Source organism: Ranitomeya variabilis, chromosome 2 (genome assembly GCF_051348905.1).
Source record: "Ranitomeya variabilis isolate aRanVar5 chromosome 2, aRanVar5.hap1, whole genome shotgun sequence".
Classification (NCBI taxonomy): domain Eukaryota; kingdom Metazoa; phylum Chordata; class Amphibia; order Anura; family Dendrobatidae; genus Ranitomeya; species Ranitomeya variabilis.
Genome location: NC_135233.1, coordinates 759,207,921 through 759,230,162, shown reverse-complemented (window position 1 = coordinate 759,230,162; position 22,242 = coordinate 759,207,921).

The window sequence follows — 22,242 nt, the reverse complement described above, 5'->3', positions numbered from 1 at the left end:
CAGAAGTTCTTGGGCTTCGCTAACTTCTACCGTCGTTTTATCGCTAATTTTTCTAGCATTGTGAAACCTTTGACGGATATGACCAAGAAGGGCTCCGATGTAGCTAACTGGGCTCCTGCTGCCGTGGAGGCTTTCCAGGAGTTGAAACGCCGGTTTACTTCGGCGCCTGTTTTGTGCCAGCCTGACGTCTCACTTCCCTTTCAGGTTGAGGTGGATGCTTCGGAGATTGGGGCAGGGGCCGTTTTGTCGCAGAGAGGCCCTGGTTGCTCTGTTATGAAACCTTGTGCCTTTTTCTCTAGGAAGTTTTCGCCTGCCGAGCGAAATTATGATGTGGGCAATCGGGAGTTGTTGGCCATAAAATGGGCATTTGAGGAGTGGCGTCATTGGCTCGAGGGTGCTAAGCATCGTGTGGTGGTCTTGACTGATCACAAAAATCTGATGTATCTCGAGTCTGCTAAACGCCTTAATCCGAGACAGGCCCGCTGGTCATTGTTTTTCTCCCGCTTTGATTTTGTTGTCTCGTATTTACCAGGTTCAAAGAATGTGAAGGCCGATGCTCTTTCTAGGAGCTTTGTGCCTGATGCTCCTGGAGTCGCGGATCCTGTTGGTATTCTTAAAGATGGAGTTATCTTGTCAGCTATTTCTCCGGATCTGCGACGTGTGTTGCAGAGATTTCAGGCTGATAGGCCTGAGTCTTGTCCACCTGACAGACTGTTTGTCCCGGATAAGTGGACCAGCAGAGTCATTTCCGAGGTTCATTCCTCGGTGTTGGCAGGTCACCCGGGAATCTTTGGCACCAGAGATCTGGTGGCCAGGTCCTTTTGGTGGCCTTCCTTGTCTAGGGATGTGCGGTCATTTGTGCAGTCCTGTGGGACTTGTGCTCGAGCTAAGCCTTGCTGTTCTCGTGCCAGCGGTTTGCTCTTGCCCTTGCCTGTCCCGAAGAGACCTTGGACACATATCTCCATGGATTTCATTTCTGATCTTCCGCTATCTCAGGGCATGTCCGTTATCTGGGTGATATGTGATCGCTTCTCCAAGATGGTCCATTTGGTTCCTTTGCCTAAGCTGCCTTCCTCTTCCGATCTGGTTCCTGTGTTTTTCCAGAACGTGGTTCGTTTGCACGGCATCCCTGAGAATATTGTGTCAGACAGAGGATCCCAGTTCGTTTCCAGGTTCTGGCGATCCTTTTGTAGTAGGATGGGCATTGATTTGTCGTTTTCGTCTGCTTTCCATCCTCAGACTAATGGACAGACGGAGCGAACCAATCAGACTTTGGAGGCTTATTTGAGGTGTTTTGTCTCTGCTGATCAGGACGATTGGGTGACATTCTTGCCGTTGGCTGAGTTTGCCCTTAATAATCGGGCTAGTTCTGCCACCTTGGTTTCGCCTTTTTTCTGCAACTCTGGTTTCCATCCTCGCTTTTCTTCGGGTCATGTGGAGCCTTCTGACTGTCCTGGGGTGGATTCTGTGGTGGATAGGTTGCAGCAGATCTGGAATCATGTGGTGGACAACTTGAAGTTGTCACAGGAGAAGGCTCAGCGCTTTGCCAACCGCCGCCGCGGTGTGGGTCCCCGACTACGCGTTGGGGATTTGGTATGGCTTTCTTCCCGCTTTGTTCCTATGAAGGTCTCCTCTCCCAAATTTAAACCTCGTTTTATTGGGCCTTACAAGATATTGGAAATCCTTAATCCTGTATCTTTTCGTCTGGATCTTCCTGTGTCGTTTGCTATTCACAATGTATTTCATAGGTCCTTGTTGCGGCGGTACATTGTGCCTGTAGTTCCTTCTGCTGAGCCTCCTGCTCCGGTGTTGGTTGAGGGAGAGTTGGAGTACGTGGTGGAGAAGATCTTGGATTCTCGCCTCTCCAGGCGGAGGCTTCAGTACCTGGTCAAGTGGAAGGGCTATGGTCAGGAGGATAATTCCTGGGTGGTCGCCTCTGATGTTCATGCGGCCGATTTAGTTCGTGCCTTTCATGCCGCTCATCCTGATCGCCCTGGTGGTCGTGGTGAGGGTTCGGTGACCCCTCACTAAGGGGGGGGTACTGTTGTGAATTTGCTTTTTGCTCCCTCTAGTGGTTACTAGTTTTTTGACTCTGGTTTTTCTGTCATTCCTTTTATCCGCACCTGGGTCGTTAGTTAGGGGTGTTGCTATATAAGCTCCCTGGACCTTCAGTTCTATGCCTGGCAACGTAGTTATCAGAGCTAGTCTGCTGTGCTCTTGTCTACTGATCCTGGTTCCAGTTATATCAGCTAAGTCTGCCTTTTGCTTTTTGCTATTTGTTTTGGTTTTGTATTTTTGTCCAGCTTGTTCCAAATCTATATCCTGACCTTTGCTGGAAGCTCTAGGGGGCTGGTGTTCTCCCCCCGGACCGTTAGACGGTTTGGGGGTTCTTGAATTTCCAGTGTGGATTTTGATAGGGTTTTTGTTGACCATATAAGTTACCTTTCTTTATTCTGCTATCAGTAAGCGGGCCTCTCTGTGCTAAACCTGGTTCATTTCTGTGTTTGTCATTTCCTCTTACCTCACCGTCATTATTTGTGGGGGGCTTCTATCCAGCTTTGGGGTCCCCTTCTCTGGAGGCAAGAAAGGTCTTTGTTTTCCTCTACTAGGGGTAGCTAGATTCTCCGGCTGGCGCGTGTCATCTAGAATCAACGTAGGAATGATCCCCGGCTACTTCTAGTGTTGGCGTTAGGAGTAGATATATGGTCAACCCAGTTACCACTGCCCTATGAGCTGGATTTTTGTATTCTGCAGACTTCCACGTTCCTCTGAGACCCTCGCCATTGGGGTCATAACACCGGGGTCAGCAGGAGGAGGAGATGGAGCAGAGTGTAGGCCGAAGCCTGCACTGGCGGCAGCTTTTGGGTCTGTTGTGCCTGCGTGGCAGTTGCAGGATACGTTGCCGGCTGCACAGCAGGGGAACAGCTGGCGGTGCTGAACCCCACTGACACATTGGCTGGTGTTTTTCTCTGTGCAGCTAGCAGTACCGGGCCCCAACTGGCGGTGTTGGAGCCCAGGGCTCTGCAGGGGGAGCAGAGTGTAGGCCGAAGCCTAATTGAACCAATTTCAAAGGTAACCTTTAACCCCCCCTCAGGGGTTACAAAGTAGAAGAGCCACAGCTTATGCAGCAGTAGTGCTGCACAAGTCAAAGGTTGCTCTTTTAATTTCGCTCCTTGCACACGCTGAATGAAACACGTATAACATTTAGCCCTTTAAACAGTCAAACTGTGTTGGAGGCGCGAGTTCCCTTTGTAATGAGACGCAGCACAGATGTCAAGAATCCCACCTTGGTGCTGGGTGCAGCCTCCTGAGCGTTGTTATTTGCTGTACAGGAGTCTGCGCTGTCGTGTGATCCCCTGGCCTAGCGCTGTTAGCGCTGCCCATGTTCTGGCATCATTTAATGTCGGCCGGTGCGGTTCGCGATGACCATGAATCCCAGCCCCGCAGTGTCTTAACATTGTTAAAACACTGCGGGGCTGGGATTCAGGGCCTGGCGCAGCACATATGTTCGCCTCTCACACTCGGGTCCTTACACCCGCTTCAGACTGTGCGGCGTCATCTGATCCCTTATCGCATGCCACGGCCATGAAGCCGCACAGTCCGCAGAAGGCGGAAGGAGATGAGGGACAGGCGAACTGATGCACTGATCATGCCCGTCAATCACACCCTCGCAGTCCCAATAAATAAGACAACGAGGGGCGTTGTGTGGGTCAGGGCGGCCGCAGAGGCGCAGGCAGCCAAACAATGATGCCAGAAGACGGGCAGCGCTACCAAGGGGGTTGCAGCGTGTCATTACAAAGGAAAGTCACACCACCGGGACGGTTAAATGGTCACACAGAGGACACATTTTAGACGTGTTTTCAGTTCCACATGTGCGAGGAGAATACGTTTATGAGCCACCTTGCACACATGCAGCATTACCGCTGTACAAGGTGGCCTTTAAAACGTACAAACGCCTGGGGGAGGGGGGACAGGTTCCCTTCAATTTCAGTTCTTGTGTCTGCGTGGCTTTTGCAGGACATGATGCCGGCTGCACAGCAGGGGAACAGCTGGCGGTGCTGAACCCCACTGACACATTGGCTGGTGTTTTTCTCTGTGCAGCTAGCAGTACCGGGCCCCAACTGGCGGTGTTGGAGCCCGGGGTCAGCAGGAGGAGGAGATGGAGCAGAGTGTAGGCCGAAGCCTGCACTGGCGGCAGCTTTTGGGTCTGTTGTGCCTGCGTGGCAGTTGCAGGACTGTTGTGAATTTGGATTCTGGGCTCCCCCGGTGGCTACTGGTGGAATTGAACTTGTGACATCATCTTCCCTGTTCACCTGTTCTGATTAGATCTGGGTGTCGCTATATAACCTGGCTTCTCTGTTAGATGCTTGCCGGTCAACAATGTTATCAGAAGCCTCTCTGTGCTTGTTCCTGCTCCCAGACATCTACTAGATAAGTTGGACATTCGTCCATGTTTTGTTTTTGTATTTTGGTTCCAGTTCACAGCTGCAGTTTCGTTACTGTGTCTGGAAAGCTCTTGTTGATCAGGAATTGCCACTCTGGTATTATGAGTTAGTGCCAGAGTCCTAAAGTAATTTCTGGATGTGTTTTGTTAGGGTTTTCTACTGACCATGAAAGTATGCTTTCTGTCTTCTGCTATCTAGAAAGCGGACCTCAAATTTGCTAAAACTATTTTCCTGCTGCGTTTGTTGTTTCATCTCATATCACCGCCAATATATGTGGGGGGCTTCTGTCTCCTTTTTGGGCATTTCTCTAGAGGTGAGTCAGGTCTTATATTTCCCTCTGCTAGCATTATTTAGTTCTCCGGCCGGCGCTGGGCATATAGGGATAAAAAGTAGGACATGCTACCTGGCTACTTCTAGATGATGCGGTAGGTTTAGTTCATGGTCAGTATAGTTACATCTTCCAAGAGCTTGTTCCTATTGAGGCTTATGCTAGTTCTCTGGCCATGGAGATCATGACAGTTTGACCGGCCCACTAAAGGGTTAAAATCCTTGGCTGAGAAAGGAGAGAAATAAGAAGTCTGCTGAAAATTTTTTTTTTTTTTTTTTTTTTTTTTTCTCTAGTAGTTAGTGTGCTCTTAATTGGATCACTTGCCAGTCTGTCTATGCTGCAGTCTTTCTTTTTTTTCTCTCTCCTTCTAATCTTTGAATGGCTCTATGTTCACCTGTCTATAATGGATCTACAGAGTGTAACTGCAGGTTTGAATAATCTCGCCACGAAAGTACAAAGTTTGCAAGATTTTGTTGTTCATGCTCCGGTATCAGAGCCGAGAATTCCTTTGCCGGAATTCTTCTCAGGGAATAGATCTAGCTTTCAGAATTTTAGAAATAATTGTAAGTTATTTTTGTCCCTGAAATCTCGTTCTGCTGGAGACCCTGCACAGCAGGTTGGGATTGTGATTTCCTTGCTCCGCGGCGACCCTCAAGATTGGGCTTTTGCATTGGCACCAGGGGATCCTGCGTTGCGCAATGTGGATGCGTTTTTTCTGGCCTTGGGCTTGCTGTATGAGGAACCTCATTTGGAACTTCAGGCAGAAAGAACTTTGATGTCCCTATCGCAGGGGCAAGATGAAGCTGAAATTTACTGCCAAAAATTCCGTAAATGGTCTGTGCTTACTCAGTGGAATGAGTGTGCCTTGGCGGCTACTTTCAGAGAGGGTCTTTCTGATGCCATTAAGGATGTTATGGTGGGGTTCCCTGTGCCTGCAAGTCTGAATGAGTCCATGACAATGGCCATTCAGATCGATAGGCGTCTGCGGGAGCGCAAACCAGTGCACCATCTGGCGGTGTCCACTGAGAAGACGCCAGAAAACATGCAGTGTGATAGAATTCTGTCCAGAAGCGAGCGGCAGAATTTTAGACGGAAAAATGGGTTGTGTTTCTATTGTGGGGATTCTACTCATGTTATATCAGCATGCTTTAAGCGTACTAAAAAGCTTGATAAATCCGTTCCCATTGGCACTTTACAGTCTAAATTTATTTTGTCTGTGACCCTGATTTGCTCTTTGTCATCTATTACTACGGACGCCTATATCGACTCTGGCGCCGCTTTGAGTCTTATGGATTGGTCCTTTGCCAATCGTTGTGGGTATGATTTAGAGCCTTTGGAGACTCTTATTCCTCTGAAGGGGATTGACTCCACCCCATTGGCTAATAATAAACCACAATACTGGACACAAGTGACTATGTGTATTAATCCGGATCACCAGGAGATTATTCGCTTTCTTGTGCTGTATAACCTACATGATGATTTGGTGCTAGGATTGCCATGGCTGCAGTCTCACAACCCAGTCCTTGACTGGAGAGCTATGTCTGTGTTGAGCTGGGGATGTAAGGGGACTCATGGGGACGTACCTTTGGTGTCCATTTCATCATCTATTCCCTCTGAAATCCCTGAGTTCCTGTCTGACTATCGTGACGTCTTTGAAGAACCCAAGCTGGGTTCACTACCTCCGCACCGTGAGTGCGATTGTGCTATAGATTTAATTCCGGGTAGTAAATACCCAAAGGGTCGTTTATTTAATCTGTCTGTGCCTGAACATACTGCTATGCGAGAATATATAAAGGAGTCCTTGGAAAAGGGACATATTCGTCCATCGTCATCTCCCTTAGGAGCCGGTTTTTTCTTTGTGTCAAAAAAAGACGGCTCTTTGAGACCATGTATTGATTATCGGCTTTTGAATAAAATCACGGTTAAATATCAATACCCATTGCCGTTGCTGACTGATTTGTTTGCTCGCATAAAGGGGGCCAAGTGGTTCTCTAAGATTGATCTCCGTGGGGCGTATAATTTGGTGCGGATCAGGCAGGGGGATGAGTGGAAAACCGCATTTAATACGCCCGAGGGCCACTTTGAGTATTTGGTGATGCCTTTTGGTCTTTCTAATGCCCCTTCAGTCTTCCAGTCCTTTATGCATGATATTTTCCGCGATTTTTTGGATAAATTTATGATAGTGTATCTGGATGATATTCTGATTTTTTTCGGATGATTGGGACTCTCATGTCCGGCAAGTTAAGAGGGTTTTTCAGGTTTTGCGGTCTAATTCTCTGTGTGTCAAGGGTTCTAAGTGCGTTTTTGGGGTTCAGAGAATTTCCTTTTTGGGATATATTTTTTCTCCCTCTTCCATTGAGATGGATCCTGTCAAGGTTCAAGCTATTTGTGATTGGACGCAGCCCTCTTCTCTTAAAAGTCTTCAGAAATTTTTGGGCTTTGCCAACTTTTATCGTCGATTTATTTCTGGTTTTTCGGATGTCGTTAAGCCATTGACCGATTTGACTAGACAGGGTGCTGATGTTGCTAATTGGTCCCCTGATGCTGTGGAGGCCTTTCAGGAGCTTAAGCGCCGTTTTTCTTCTGCCCCTGTGTTGCGTCAGCCTGATGTGACTCTTCCTTTTCAGGTTGAGGTCGACGCTTCTGAGATCGGGGCTGGGGCAGTGTTGTCGCAGAAAAGTTCTGACTGCGCCGTGATGAGGCCTTGTGCCTTCTTTTCCCGTAAATTTTCGCCCGCTGAGCGGAATTATGATGTTGGGAATCGGGAGCTTTTGGCCATGAAGTGGGCGTTTGAGGAGTGGCGCCATTGGCTCGAGGGGGCCAGACATCAGGTGGTGGTATTGACTGACCACAAAAATTTGATCTATCTTGAGACCGCCAGGCGCCTGAATCCTAGACAGGCGCGCTGGTCATTATTTTTCTCTCGGTTTAATTTTGTGGTATCGTACCTACCGGGTTCTAAGAATGTTAAGGCGGATGCCCTTTCTAGGAGTTTTGAGCCTGATTCACCCGGCAACTCTGACCCCACAGGTATTCTTAAGGAGGGAGTTATCTTGTCAGCCGTTTCTCCAGACCTGCGGCGGGCCTTGCAGGAGTTTCAGGCGGATAGACCGGATCGTTGTCCGCCTGATAGGTTGTTTGTTCCTGATGATTGGACCAGTAGAGTCATCTCTGAGGTACATTCTTCTGCATTGGCAGGTCATCCTGGAATTTTTGGTACCAGGGATTTGGTGGCAAGATCCTTCTGGTGGCCTTCCCTGTCACGAGATGTGCGAGGCTTTGTGCAGTCTTGTGACGTTTGTGCTCGGGCCAAGCCTTGTTGTTCTCGGGCTAGTGGATTATTGTTGCCCTTGCCTATTCCTAAGAGGCCTTGGACACACATCTCGATGGATTTTATTTCAGATCTGCCTGTTTCTCAGAAGATGTCTGTCATCTGGGTGGTGTGTGACCGTTTTTCTAAGATGGTCCATTTGGTTCCCCTGCCCAAATTGCCTTCTTCTTCCGAGTTGGTGCCCCTGTTTTTTCAAAATGTTGTTCGTTTGCATGGTATTCCTGAGAATATCGTTTCTGACAGAGGAACCCAATTTGTGTCTAGATTTTGGCGGGCATTCTGTGCTAGGATGGGCATAGATTTGTCTTTTTCGTCTGCTTTTCACCCTCAGACTAATGGCCAGACCGAGCGGACTAATCAGACCCTGGAGACATATCTGAGGTGTTTTGTGTCTGCTGACCAGGATGATTGGGTTGCTTTTTTGCCATTGGCGGAGTTCGCCCTCAATAATCGGGCCAGCTCTGCCACTTTGGTGTCCCCGTTTTTCTGTAATTCGGGGTTCCACCCTCGATTTTCCTCCGGTCAGATGGAATCCTCGGATTGTCCTGGAGTGGATGCGGTGGTGGAGAGATTGCATCATATCTGGGGGCAGGTGATGGACAATTTAAAGTTGTCCCAGGAGAAGACTCAGCTTTTTGCCAACCGTCACCGTCGTGTTGGTCCTCGGCTTTGTGTTGGAGATTTGGTGTGGTTGTCTTCTCGTTTTGTCCCTATGAGGGTCTCATCTCCTAAGTTTAAGCCTCGGTTCATCGGTCCGTATAAAATATTGGAGATTCTTAACCCTGTTTCCTTCCGTTTGGACCTCCCTGCATCCTTTTCTATTCATAACGTTTTTCATCGGTCGTTATTGCGCAGGTATGAGGCACCGGTTGTGCCTTCCGTTGAGCCTCCTGCTCCGGTGTTGGTTGAGGGTGAGTTGGAGTACGTTGTGGAAAAAATCCTAGACTCCCGTGTTTCCAGACGGAGACTCCAGTATCTGGTCAAGTGGAAGGGATACGGCCAGGAGGATAATTCTTGGGTCACTGCATCTGATGTTCATGCCTCTGATCTGGTTCGTGCCTTTCATAGGGCCCATCCTGATCGCCCTGGTGGTTCTGGTGAGGGTTCGGTGCCCCCTCCTTGAGGGGGGGGTACTGTTGTGAATTTGGATTCTGGGCTCCCCCGGTGGCTACTGGTGGAATTGAACTTGTGACATCATCTTCCCTGTTCACCTGTTCTGATTAGATCTGGGTGTCGCTATATAACCTGGCTTCTCTGTTAGATGCTTGCCGGTCAACAATGTTATCAGAAGCCTCTCTGTGCTTGTTCCTGCTCCCAGACATCTACTAGATAAGTTGGACATTCGTCCATGTTTTGTTTTTGTATTTTGGTTCCAGTTCACAGCTGCAGTTTCGTTACTGTGTCTGGAAAGCTCTTGTTGATCAGGAATTGCCACTCTGGTATTATGAGTTAGTGCCAGAGTCCTAAAGTAATTTCTGGATGTGTTTTGTTAGGGTTTTCTACTGACCATGAAAGTATGCTTTCTGTCTTCTGCTATCTAGAAAGCGGACCTCAAATTTGCTAAAACTATTTTCCTGCTGCGTTTGTTGTTTCATCTCATATCACCGCCAATATATGTGGGGGGCTTCTGTCTCCTTTTTGGGCATTTCTCTAGAGGTGAGTCAGGTCTTATATTTCCCTCTGCTAGCATTATTTAGTTCTCCGGCCGGCGCTGGGCATATAGGGATAAAAAGTAGGACATGCTACCTGGCTACTTCTAGATGATGCGGTAGGTTTAGTTCATGGTCAGTATAGTTACATCTTCCAAGAGCTTGTTCCTATTGAGGCTTATGCTAGTTCTCTGGCCATGGAGATCATGACACAGGACACGTTGCCGGCTGCACAGCAGGGGAACAGCTGGCGGTGCTGAACCCCACTGACACATTGGCTGGTGTTTTTCTCTGTGCAGCTAGCACATCTGGGCCCCAACTGGCGGTGTTAGAGCCCAGGGTCAGCAGGAGGAGCAGGGGGAGCGGAGTGTAGGCCGAAGCCTGCACTGGAGCAAGTTGAAAGGAAACCTTTAACCCCCCCCCCCCCAGGCGTTTGTAGCTGGAAGAGCCATCGTGTACACCACTAATGCTGGAAAAGGTAAACTTAGCTCTTTTAATTATGGTCCTTGCAGATGCTGAACCTAACACTTATGAAATGTGTCCCCTCACAGCGTTCAACCGTCCGGTAGGTGGAACTTTCCTTTGTCATGTGACGCAGCACAGCCGTCATTTTTACCCCCTTGGCGCCGTGCGCCGCCTCCTCAGCGTTGTTTGAATCTGTCCCGGAGCCTGCGCTGTTAGGTTACCCCTTGGCCATGCACACATTTCGCGCTGCCCGTCTTCTGACATCATTTGCTGTCAGGCTGGCTGCGCCTGTGTGGGTGCGCTGTCCGAGATTCAGCCTCGCGGTGTCGTGTAATGTAATCCCACCGCGGGCCTGGGATCCGTGGCCATGCGCAGTGCATATCCTCACCTCTCACTCCCCTCCCTACGGCTTCTTCAGACTGTGCGGTGTCACGGCCGTGGCATGCTATTAGGGATCAGCTGACACCGAACAGTCTTTAGAAGCCGTAGGGAGGGGAGTGAGAGGCGAGGATATGCACTGCGCATGGCCACGGATCCCAGGCCCGCGGTGGGATTACATTACACGACACTGCGAGGCTGAATCTCGGACAGCGCACCCACACAGGCGCAGCCAGCCTGACAGCAAATGATGTCAGAAGACGGGCAGCACGAAATGTGTGCATGGCCAAGGGGTAACCTAACAGCGCAGGCTCCGGGACAGATTCAAACAACGCTGAGGAGGCGGCGCACGGCGCCAAGGGGGTAAAAATGACGCCTGTGCTGCGTCACATGACAAAGGAAAGTTCCACCTACCGGACGGTTGAACGCTGTGAGGGGACACATTTCATAAGTGTTAGGTTCAGCATCTGCAAGGAGCACCACGAAAAGAGGCACTTTTTCCCTTTGCATCATTACTGCTGCACAAGGTGGCTCCTTCAGTAACAAACGCCTGGGGGGGGGGACAGGTTCCCTTAAATTTAACTTGTTGTGCCTGCGTGGCGGTCGCAGTACACGTTGCCGTATACACAGCAGGGGAACAGCTGGCGGTGCTGAACCCCACTAACACATTTGCGAGGTGTTTGGCTCTGTGCGTACAGCACTTCTGGACGGCAACTGGCGGTGTTGGAGCCCAGGGACAGGTGGAGGAGGAGGAGGTTGGAGGAGGTTGGAGGAGGTAGGAGGGATTGCCACACACACAGCAGGGGAACAGCTGACGTTACTGAACCCCAATAACAGAGGAGCGACTGTTGACTGTGCGTACAGCACTTCTGGACGGCAACTGGCGGTGTTGGAGCCCAGGGACAGGTGGAGGAGGAGGAGGAGGTTGGAGGAGGTTGGAGGAGGTAGGAGGGATTGCCACACACACAGCAGGGGAACAGCTGACGTTACTGAACCCCAATAACAGAGGAGCGACTGTTGACTGTGCGTACAGCACTTCTGGACGGCAACTGGCGGTGTTGGAGCCCAGGGACAGGTGGAGGAGGAGGAGGCTGGAGGAGGTTGGAGGAGGTAGGAGGGATTGCCACACACACAGCAGGGGAACAGCTGACGTTACTGAACCCCAATAACAGAGGAGCGACTGTTGACTGTGCGTACAGCACTTCTGGACGGCAACTGGCGGTGTTGGAGCCCAGGGACAGGTGGAGGAGGAGGAGGAGGTTGGAGGAGGTAGGAGGGATTGCCACACACACAGCAGGGGAACAGCTGACGTTACTGAACCCCAATAACAGAGGAGCGACTGTTGACTGTGCGTACAGCACTTCTGGACGGCAACTGGCGGTGTTGGAGCCCAGGGACAGGTGGAGGAGGAGGAGGAGGTTGGAGGAGGTTGGAGGAGGTAGGAGGGATTGCCACACACACAGCAGGGGAACAGCTGACGTTACTGAACCCCAATAACAGAGGAGCGACTGTTGACTGTGCGTACAGCACTTCTGGACGGCAACTGGCGGTGTTGGAGCCCAGGGACAGGTGGAGGAGGAGGAGGTTGGAGGAGGTTGGAGGAGGTAGGAGGGATTGCCACACACACAGCAGGGGAACAGCTGACGTTACTGAACCCCAATAACAGAGGAGCGACTGTTGACTGTGCGTACAGCACTTCTGGACGGCAACTGGCGGTGTTGGAGCCCAGGGACAGGTGGAGGAGGAGGAGGAGGTTGGAGGAGGTAGGAGGGATTGCCACACACACAGCAGGGGAACAGCTGACGTTACTGAACCCCAATAACAGAGGAGGGACTGTTGACTGTGCTTACAGCACTTCTGGACGGCAACTGGCGGTGTTGGAGCCCAGGGACAGGTGGAGGAGGAGGAGGTTGGAGGAGGTTGGAGGAGGTAGGAGGGATTGCCACACACACAGCAGGGGAACAGCTGACGTTACTGAACCCCAATAACAGAGGAGCGACTGTTAACTGTGCGTACAGCACTTCTGGACGGCAACTGGCGGTGTTGGAGCCCAGGGACAGGTGGAGGAGGTTGGAGGAGGTTGGAGGAGGTAGGAGGGATTGCCACACACACAGCAGGGGAACAGCTGACGTTACTGAACCCCAATAACAGAGGAGCGACTGTTGACTGTGCGTACAGCACTTCTGGACGGCAACTGGCGGTGTTGGAGCCCAGGGACAGGTGGAGGAGGAGGAGGAGGTTGGAGGAGGTAGGAGGGATTGCCACACACACAGCAGGGGAACAGCTGACGTTACTGAACCCCAATAACAGAGGAGGGACTGTTGACTGTGCGTACAGCACTTCTGGACGGCAACTGGCGGTGTTGGAGCCCAGGGACAGGTGGAGGAGGAGGAGGTTGGAGGAGGTTGGAGGAGGTAGGAGGGATTGCCACACACACAGCAGGGGAACAGCTGACGTTACTGAACCCCAATAACAGAGGAGCGACTGTTGACTGTGCGTACAGCACTTCTGGACGGCAACTGGCGGTGTTGGAGCCCAGGGACAGGTGGAGGAGGAGGAGGTTGGAGGAGGTAGGAGGGATTGCCACACACACAGCAGGGGAACAGCTGACGTTACTGAACCCCAATAACAGAGGAGCGACTGTTGACTGTGCGTACAGCACTTCTGGACGGCAACTGGCGGTGTTGGAGCCCAGGGACAGGTGGAGGAGGAGGAGGAGGTTGGAGGAGGTAGGAGGGATTGCCACACACACAGCAGGGGAACAGCTGACGTTACTGAACCCCAATAACAGAGGAGGGACTGTTGACTGTGCGTACAGCACTTCTGGACGGCAACTGGCGGTGTTGGAGCCCAGGGACAGGTGGAGGTGGAGGAGGTTGGAGGAGGTTGGAGGAGGTAGGAGGGATTGCCACACACACAGCAGGGGAACAGCTGACGTTACTGAACCCCAATAACAGAGGAGCGACTGTTGACTGTGCGTACAGCACTTCTGGACGGCAACTGGCGGTGTTGGAGCCCAGGGACAGGTGGAGGAGGAGGAGGAGGTTGGAGGAGGTAGGAGGGATTGCCACACACACAGCAGGTGAACAGCTGACGTTACTGAACCCCAATAACAGAGGAGCGACTGTTGACTGTGCGTACAGCACTTCTGGACGGCAACTGGCGGTGTTGGAGCCCAGGGACAGGTGGAGGAGGAGGAGGTTGGAGGAGGTTGGAGGAGGTAGGAGGGATTGCCACACACACAGCAGGGGAACAGCTGACGTTACTGAACCCCAATAACAGAGGAGCGACTGTTGACTGTGCGTACAGCACTTCTGGACGGCAACTGGCGGTGTTGGAGCCCAGGGACAGGTGGAGGAGGAGGAGGAGGTTGGAGGAGGTAGGAGGGATTGCCACACACACAGCAGGGGAACAGCTGACGTTACTGAACCCCAATAACAGAGGAGGGACTGTTGACTGTGCGTACAGCACTTCTGGACGGCAACTGGCGGTGTTGGAGCCCAGGGACAGGTGGAGGTGGAGGAGGTTGGAGGAGGTAGGAGGGATTGCCACACACACAGCAGGGGAACAGCTGACGTTACTGAACCCCAATAACAGAGGAGCGACTGTTGACTGTGCGTACAGCACTTCTGGACGGCAACTGGCGGTGTTGGAGCCCAGGGACAGGTGGAGGAGGAGGAGGAGGTTGGAGGAGGTAGGAGGGATTGCCACACACACAGCAGGGGAACAGCTGACGTTACTGAACCCCAATAACAGAGGAGGGACTGTTGACTGTGCGTACAGCACTTCTGGACGGCAACTGGCGGTGTTGGAGCCCAGGGACAGGTGGAGGTGGAGGAGGTTGGAGGAGGTTGGAGGAGGTAGGAGGGATTGCCACACACACAGCAGGGGAACAGCTGACGTTACTGAACCCCAATAACAGAGGAGCGACTGTTGACTGTGCGTACAGCACTTCTGGACGGCAACTGGCGGTGTTGGAGCCCAGGGACAGGTGGAGGAGGAGGAGGTTGGAGGAGGTTGGAGGAGGTAGGAGGGATTGCCACACACACAGCAGGGGAACAGCTGACGTTACTGAACCCCAATAACAGAGGAGCGACTGTTGACTGTGCGTACAGCACTTCTGGACGGCAACTGGCGGTGTTGGAGCCCAGGGACAGGTGGAGGAGGAGGAGGAGGTTGGAGGAGGTAGGAGGGATTGCCACACACACAGCAGGGGAACAGCTGACGTTACTGAACCCCAATAACAGAGGAGGGACTGTTGACTGTGCGTACAGCACTTCTGGACGGCAACTGGCGGTGTTGGAGCCCAGGGACAGGTGGAGGTGGAGGAGGTTGGAGGAGGTTGGAGGAGGTAGGAGGGATTGCCACACACACAGCAGGGGAACAGCTGACGTTACTGAACCCCAATAACAGAGGAGCGACTGTTGACTGTGCGTACAGCACTTCTGGACGGCAACTGGCGGTGTTGGAGCCCAGGGACAGGTGGAGGAGGAGGAGGAGGTTGGAGGAGGTAGGAGGGATTGCCACACACACAGCAGGGGAACAGCTGACGTTACTGAACCCCAATAACAGAGGAGGGACTGTTGACTGTGCGTACAGCACTTCTGGACGGCAACTGGCGGTGTTGGAGCCCAGGGACAGGTGGAGGAGGAGGTTGGAGGAGGTAGGAGGGATTGCCACACACACAGCAGGGGAACAGCTGACGTTACTGAACCCCAATAACAGAGGAGCGACTGTTGACTGTGCGTACAGCACTTCTGGACGGCAACTGGCGGTGTTGGAGCCCAGGGACAGGTGGAAAAGCAGAGGAACACAATGTAGGCCGAAGCCTGAGAAAGTCGAAAGGGAACCTTTAACCCCCCCCCAAGGCGTTTGTAGCTGAAAGTGCCAGCTTGTGCAGCACAAAAGATGCAAAAGGAAAAGGTGGCTCTTTTCATCATGCTCCTTGCAAACACAGAACACTTATAAAATGTGTCCCCTGCAACCGTAAAACCGTCCTGGAGGTGGGACTTTCCTTCGTAATGTGGCGCAGCACAGCCGTCATTCCTACCCCCCCAGCGACGCGCACTGGCTCCTCAGCGTTGTTTGATTCCGTCCCGGAGCCTGCGCTGTTATGTTATCCCGTGGCCAGGCACACTTAGCGCTGCCCGTCTTCTGGCATCATTTGGTGTCAGGATGGCTGCGCCTGTGCGGCCGCGCTGGCCGAGAGCCCGCCTCGCAGTGTCTTCTGATTTAATCCCACTGGGGGCCTGGGATCCATGGACATGCGCAGTGCATATCCTCGCCTCTCACTCCCCTCCCTACGGCTTCTTAAGACTGTGCGGTGTCACGGCCGTGGCATGCTATTAGGGACCAGCTGACACCGAACAGTCTGAAGAAGCCATAGGGAGATGAGTGAGAGGTGGAGGTTCAGATATGCACTGCGCATGTCCATGGATCCCAGGCCCCCAGTGGGATTAAATCAGAAGACACTGCGAGGCGGGCTCTCTGCCAGCGCGGCCGCACAGGCGCAGCCATCCTGACACCAAATGATGCCAGAAGACGGGCAGCGCTAAGTGTGCCTGGCCACGGGATAACATAACAGCGCAGGCTCCGGGACGGAATCAAACAACGCTGAGGAGCGGGTGCGCGGCGCCGGGGGGGTAGGAATGACGGCTGTGCTGCGTCACATTACGAAGGAAAGTCCCACCTCCGGGACGGTGTTACGGTATCAGTGGACACATTTTATAAGTGTTAAGTTCTGCGTGTGCAAGGTGCTAAACAAAAATAGCTACCTTTTCCTTGTGCAGCATTACTGCTGCACAAGGTGGCTCTTTCAGTAACAAACGCCTTGGGGGGGACGGACAGATTCCCTTACATTTCAGTTGTTGTGTCAGCGTGGCGGTCGCATGACACATTGCCGGCTACACAGCTGGGGATCAGCTGACGTTACTGAAACCCAATAACACTGGGTCGTATGTTTTGACTGTGCAGACGGCACTTCTGAGCCTCAACTGGCGGTGTTGGAGCCCAGGAATTTAAGTTCAGGTGGTAGAAAGATGAACACAACAGGAGACCTGGATAACGTATACAGTGACCTAATTATTTAATCAGGAGGAGGAGTGGCAAATTCCTGCGAGATCCAGGCCTTGTTCATTTTCAGGAAAGTAAGCCGGTCAACGTTATCGGAGGATAGTCGCATGCGACGGTCAGTTAGTACACCACCTGCAGCACTAAAGACACGTTCCGATAATACACTGGCCGCAGGGCAAGACAGCACCTTTAATGCATACTGGCTTAGCTCTGGCCATGTATCCAGCTTTGAGACCCAAAACTTGAAAGGGGAAGAGCCATCTGGGAGTACAGCAAGAGGGCAAGACATGTAGTCTGTCACCATCTGACGGAACCGTTGCCTCCTGCTGACTGGAGCCGTCTGTGATGGTGTAGACTTTTGTGGGGGGCACAGAAAACTGTGCCACAGTTGGGCCATACTGGTCTTGCCTTGGGCAGAGGCACTGCTTCTGCTCCCTCTTTGTGCAGAGCCTCCACCACTGCCTGGACGCACTGAGCTGCTTTGGAATGCACTAGCAGAACTTCTCTCAGTTGGAATGGAGAAGATGATGGAATTGACCAGTGTGTCTTGGTACTCCCGCATTTTTCGCTCCCGGTTCAACGGTGTGATGAGGCTTTCTACGTTGCCCCGGTAGCGAGGATCGAGGAGGGTGAACACCCAATAATCAGACATGTTGAGAATGTGGGCGATGCGGCGGTCGTTTCTCAGGCACTGCAGCATGTAATCCACCATGTGCTGCAGACTGCCAACTGCCCAAGAAACGCTGTCCCCTGCTGGAGGCGTGATCTCTGCCTGCTCGTCATCACCCCACCCTCGCTGTACACACTGAGTACTGGACAATTCGGTAACTCCCTCCTCTGGACGGACGTCTTCCTCCTCCATTGACTCCTCCTCATCCTCCTCACAAACTGTCCCCTGCCTACGCGTTTGTGAGGAACCACGTGGCGCTGACTGTCCAGAAGATGATGGAAATGGTGAATCCTCATCCTCCACCTCTTCCACAACATCATCCCTTAGCGCTTGCAGTGATTTTTCAAGCAGGCAGATAAGGGGGACAGTCATGCTGACTAGTGCATCATCTGCACTCGCCATCCGCGTGGAATAATCAAAGGGACGCAAAACCTGGCAGACGTCATTCATAGTGGCCCACTCTGTGGTTGTGAAGTCTGTACGGCGCTGACTGCGACTTTTTTGCGCCTGAAGCAGCTGGTACTCCATTACAGCTTGCTGCTGCTCACACAACCGCTCCAACATATGTAACGTGGAATTCCACCTGGTAGGTAGGTCACATATGATGCGATGTTCCGGCAGGCGGTGTCGGCGCTGCAGAGCCGCAATGCGCGCTTTTGCCGTGCTGGAACGCCGCAAGTGAGCACACTCTAGGCGGACCTTGTGCAGCAGTGCATCAAGATCCGGATAGTCCCTCAAAAAGCTCTGCACGACCAAATTGAGCACATGTGCCAGACATGGGATGTGAGTGAGGTTGCCGAGGCCCAGAGCTGCCACCAGATTTCGGCCATTATCACACACTACCATGCCTGGCTGGAGATTCGCTGGCACAAACCACACATCGCTCTCCTGCTTGATGGCATTCCAGAGCTCCTGCGCTGTGTGGCTACGATTCCCCAAAAAAATTAATTTCAACACGGCCTGTTGACGTTTGGCCACGGCTGTGCTCATGTCGGTCGTAACAGGTACACGTTCATCACGGGTCCATGTGGAGGTGGACTGTGACGGCTCCTGCAGCGATGATTCTGAGGAACTGGTGTAAGAGGAGGAGTCAATGCGTACAGAATGGATTCCTGCAATCCTTGGAGTGGGCAGGACACGTCCTGCGCCACTCGCACGGTCTGTACCCGGCTCAACGACATTAACCCAATGGGCAGTGAGGGAAAGGTATCGCCCCTGTCCATGTTGACTGGTCCACGCATCGGTGGTGAGGTGGACCTTGCTACTGACGGCGTTCAGTAGCGCGTGTTTTATGTGTCCCTCCACATGCTTGTGCAGGGCAGGGACGGCTTGCCTGCTGAAGTAAAAGCGGCTGGGCACATTGTACTGTGGGACTGCCAATGACATCAAGTCACGGAAGCTGTCAGTCTCCACCAGCCTGAATGACAGCATTTCCAGTGACAGAAGTTTGGCAATGCCTGCAGTCAGAGCCTGTGCTCGTGGGTGGTTTGACGAGAAAGGCCGCCTTTTCTCCCATGCCTGTACTACCGATGGCTGTAGACTGGGCTGGGAGTGTGTGGATGACTGGGAAAGTGGTGCTGCGGGTGGAATTACAGCGGGTCTCTGGACAACAGGGCCAGAGGTTCTTCCACGGCGATCCTGGGAGGAAGCCGAACCAGCTGCGTGTGAGCTAGAGGAAGAGGCAACACGAGCTGAAGAGGTGGTAGCTGCCGCTGTTGGTTGGCCTACCTCTTCAGTGTGTTTTTCTAACTCCGCCGGGTGCCTGTTGCGCACATGTTTCCACATGTTGGAGGTATTGAGGTTGCTGACATTTCGACCTCTTTTGACTTTTTGATGACACACCTTGCATCTGACATAGCAAATGTCATCTGCAACTGTGTCAAAAAAGGACCAGGCACTGCAAGTCTTGGGAGCGCCCTTTTTGGCTTTTGGAAGAGACATGCTCCTAACGGGTGCCAAAGCGGAGGCTGCAGGATCCGCAGTCTTCCCCCTCCCTCTCCCTCTTTGGGCCGTACGGGGAATCTCTTCCTCAGAGCTGCTCCCACCACCTTCCTGTCCCTCACGCCAAGATGGGTCGAGGACCTCATCATCTACACTACCCTCTGCCCCCAACTGCTCCTCCTGGGTAGTCTCAGCAGCAGAGCACGCACCAGTAAGTGGCACCTGAGTGTCATCATCAGCTGATGCGGCCTGCGATGTGGTGACCGGAGCCACTGGCCCACCCGCCTCTTCAGAGGAAGACAGAAAAAGCTGTTGGGCATCACTGCACCCTGCCTCTTCTTCCATTTCTCCAATGCTGCTTGGCTGGCCCCCTGTTTCCAAGCCAAGAGATTCAGAGAACAGAAGTAGAGACGGCTCCTGTCCTGGGCTCTCTGTCTGCCTGGGCAATTTGGCAGGTGGTGAAGAGACAGATGGCTGCTCTCCAGTGCTCTGTGTCTGAGAGGATGTGGCACTAATGGAAGTTGATGCATTAGCTGCCATCCATCTGACAACAGCTTCAATTTGTTCTTGACGCAGCAGCGGTGTACGGCGCTCTGACACAAAGCTGCGCATGAACGACTGTTGCCTGGTGAATGTGGGTGCTGATGAGTCACCGGTGCCCGCAGCAGGCACAGAATCCCCACGTCCCCTCCCTGCTCCGCGCCCACGCCCACGCCCACGTGCCTTACTCACTGCCTTCTTCATCTTGGTTGACTGATAAAGATAAGCAGAAAAGTACTAACGGATTTGTGTGCTTATTCCTGAGCAACTCCTCCTAACAGGTATAAGAAACACTAATTTTCTAAAGTGTGGACTAGACTTTAATATGAGCTAATGTGGCCTACACAAATGTAAAGTGGTGTCACTGGTGTGTTTGGTGAACTTTATTATTTATTTCTTTTTTGGGGGCTGAACTGACAACAGATAGAGCTGCAGTCACACGGAGACCGTGCAGACAGACGTAAACGGCGCTGCAAGGCCCAAAAACCCTCCTCTACGTTATCCTATGTAGTGTTTTTCCACAAGTTAGCTGGAGACGGGTGGAAAGACACTAATAGGATTTTTTAAAATAAATTAGCAGCAACCTACACTACTTGGAAAAAAAAGAAAATTGATTTGGCGGTATGACGCAGTGAACAACCCTGAGCTGGAGACAACCAGGCTATGGCTGCTCACAGACTACAGGGCGAGCTGCAATCACACGGAGACCGTGCAGACAGCCGTAAACGGCGCTGCAAGGCCCAAAAACCCTCCTCTACTTTATCCTATGTAGTGTTTTTCCACAAATTAGCTGGAGACGGGTGGAAAGACACTAATAGGATTTTTTTAAATAAATTAGCAGCAGACTACACTACTTGAAAAAAAATTAAAATTGATTTGGCGGTATGACGCAGTGAACAACCCTGAGCTGGAGACAACCAGGCTACGGCTGCTCACAGACTACAGGGCGAGCTGCAGTCACACGGAGACCGTGCAGACAGCCGTAAACGGCGCTGCAAGGCCCAAAAACCCTCCTCTACTTTATCCTATGTAGTGTTTTTCCACAAATTAGCTGGAGACGGGTGGAAAGACACTAATAGGATTTTTTTGAATAAATTAGCAGCAGACTACACTACTTGAAAAAAAAAAAAAAAAAAAAGAACAGTATGAGGCAATGAACCACCCTCCCTGAACTGAATACAACCAGCTATGGATGGCCTATGTGGCTGCACTCAGACTAGAGAGTGGGCTGCACTCACACACACACACACACAGACCTTGCAGATCGCTGTGAAAACAGCGCTACAAGGCAAAAGCAAGGTGAATAGTAGGTGAACACAGCGGTTGCTAAATTAGCCTTTGGAAAGCACAAAGAAGCAAATCGCTATCTCTAAACTGTCCCTCAGTCAGCAAACAGCGTCCTGTCACTAACTGAATTCACAGCAGAGTGATCGCAAAATGGCGCCAGCGACTTTTAAACTGCAGCATGACATCATTTCAGCAGCCAATCACAGCCTTGCCAGTAGTTTCATGCCCTCCATGCTAAACAGGATGTGCCCACACTTGGAATCATTCTCATTGGCTGAATTTCTGCATTTTGAATCTTGGAACTTCCGATTCCGGTATCCGATACGCGGCAAGTATCGGAATCCCGGTATCGGAATTCCGATACCGCAAGTATCGGCCGATACCCGATACTTGCGGTATCGGAATGCTCAACACTAGTCAAGAGAGGGCTTTTTGAGGATAGGTGTGATGGAGGCATGTTTAAAGCTTGAGGGGAAAACACCAGTTGTTAGTGATAGGTTGAAGAGATGGGTTAGGGTTGGGATGAAGATTGTGGTGAGGTTTGGGATGAGGTGGGATGGGAGCGGGTCAAGTGCACAGGTGGTGAGATGCGATCTTGAGAGTAGAGTGGCGAGTTGATCTTCTGTAATGGTGGAGTAGTTGGTTTTGGAGGTGGAGGGTAGGGAAGTTGGGAGGAAGGGCTCTGGGGCTTGTTGACCAAAACTGTCTCTGATGTTATCAATCTTCTGCTTGAAGAATGAGGCAAAGTCTTCAGCAGAGATAAGTGGGGAGGGAGGAGGCGCTGGGGGACGGAGGAGAGAATTGAAGGTGTTGAATAACTGTTTAGGGTTGTGAGACAGGGAGGATATGAGAGATGAGAAGTAGGTTTGTTTAGCTGTGGCGAGTGCGGTCTTGAAAGTAGTGAGGGACTGTTTGAATGCGATTAAGTGGTCGTTGGAGTGGGATCTTTTCCATCTGCGCTCAGCAGCCCTGGAAGCTCGCCTCAGTTCTTTGGTCAGGCTGGTGTGCCAGGGCTGTCTGTTGATTTTGCGAGCTTTGGTATGTGTAAGTGGGGCAGCAGATTCCAAAGCTACAGCTATTGTGGTGTTATATAGAGCAGCAGCGTCATCCGCATTGTGTATGGAACTTATGTCTGT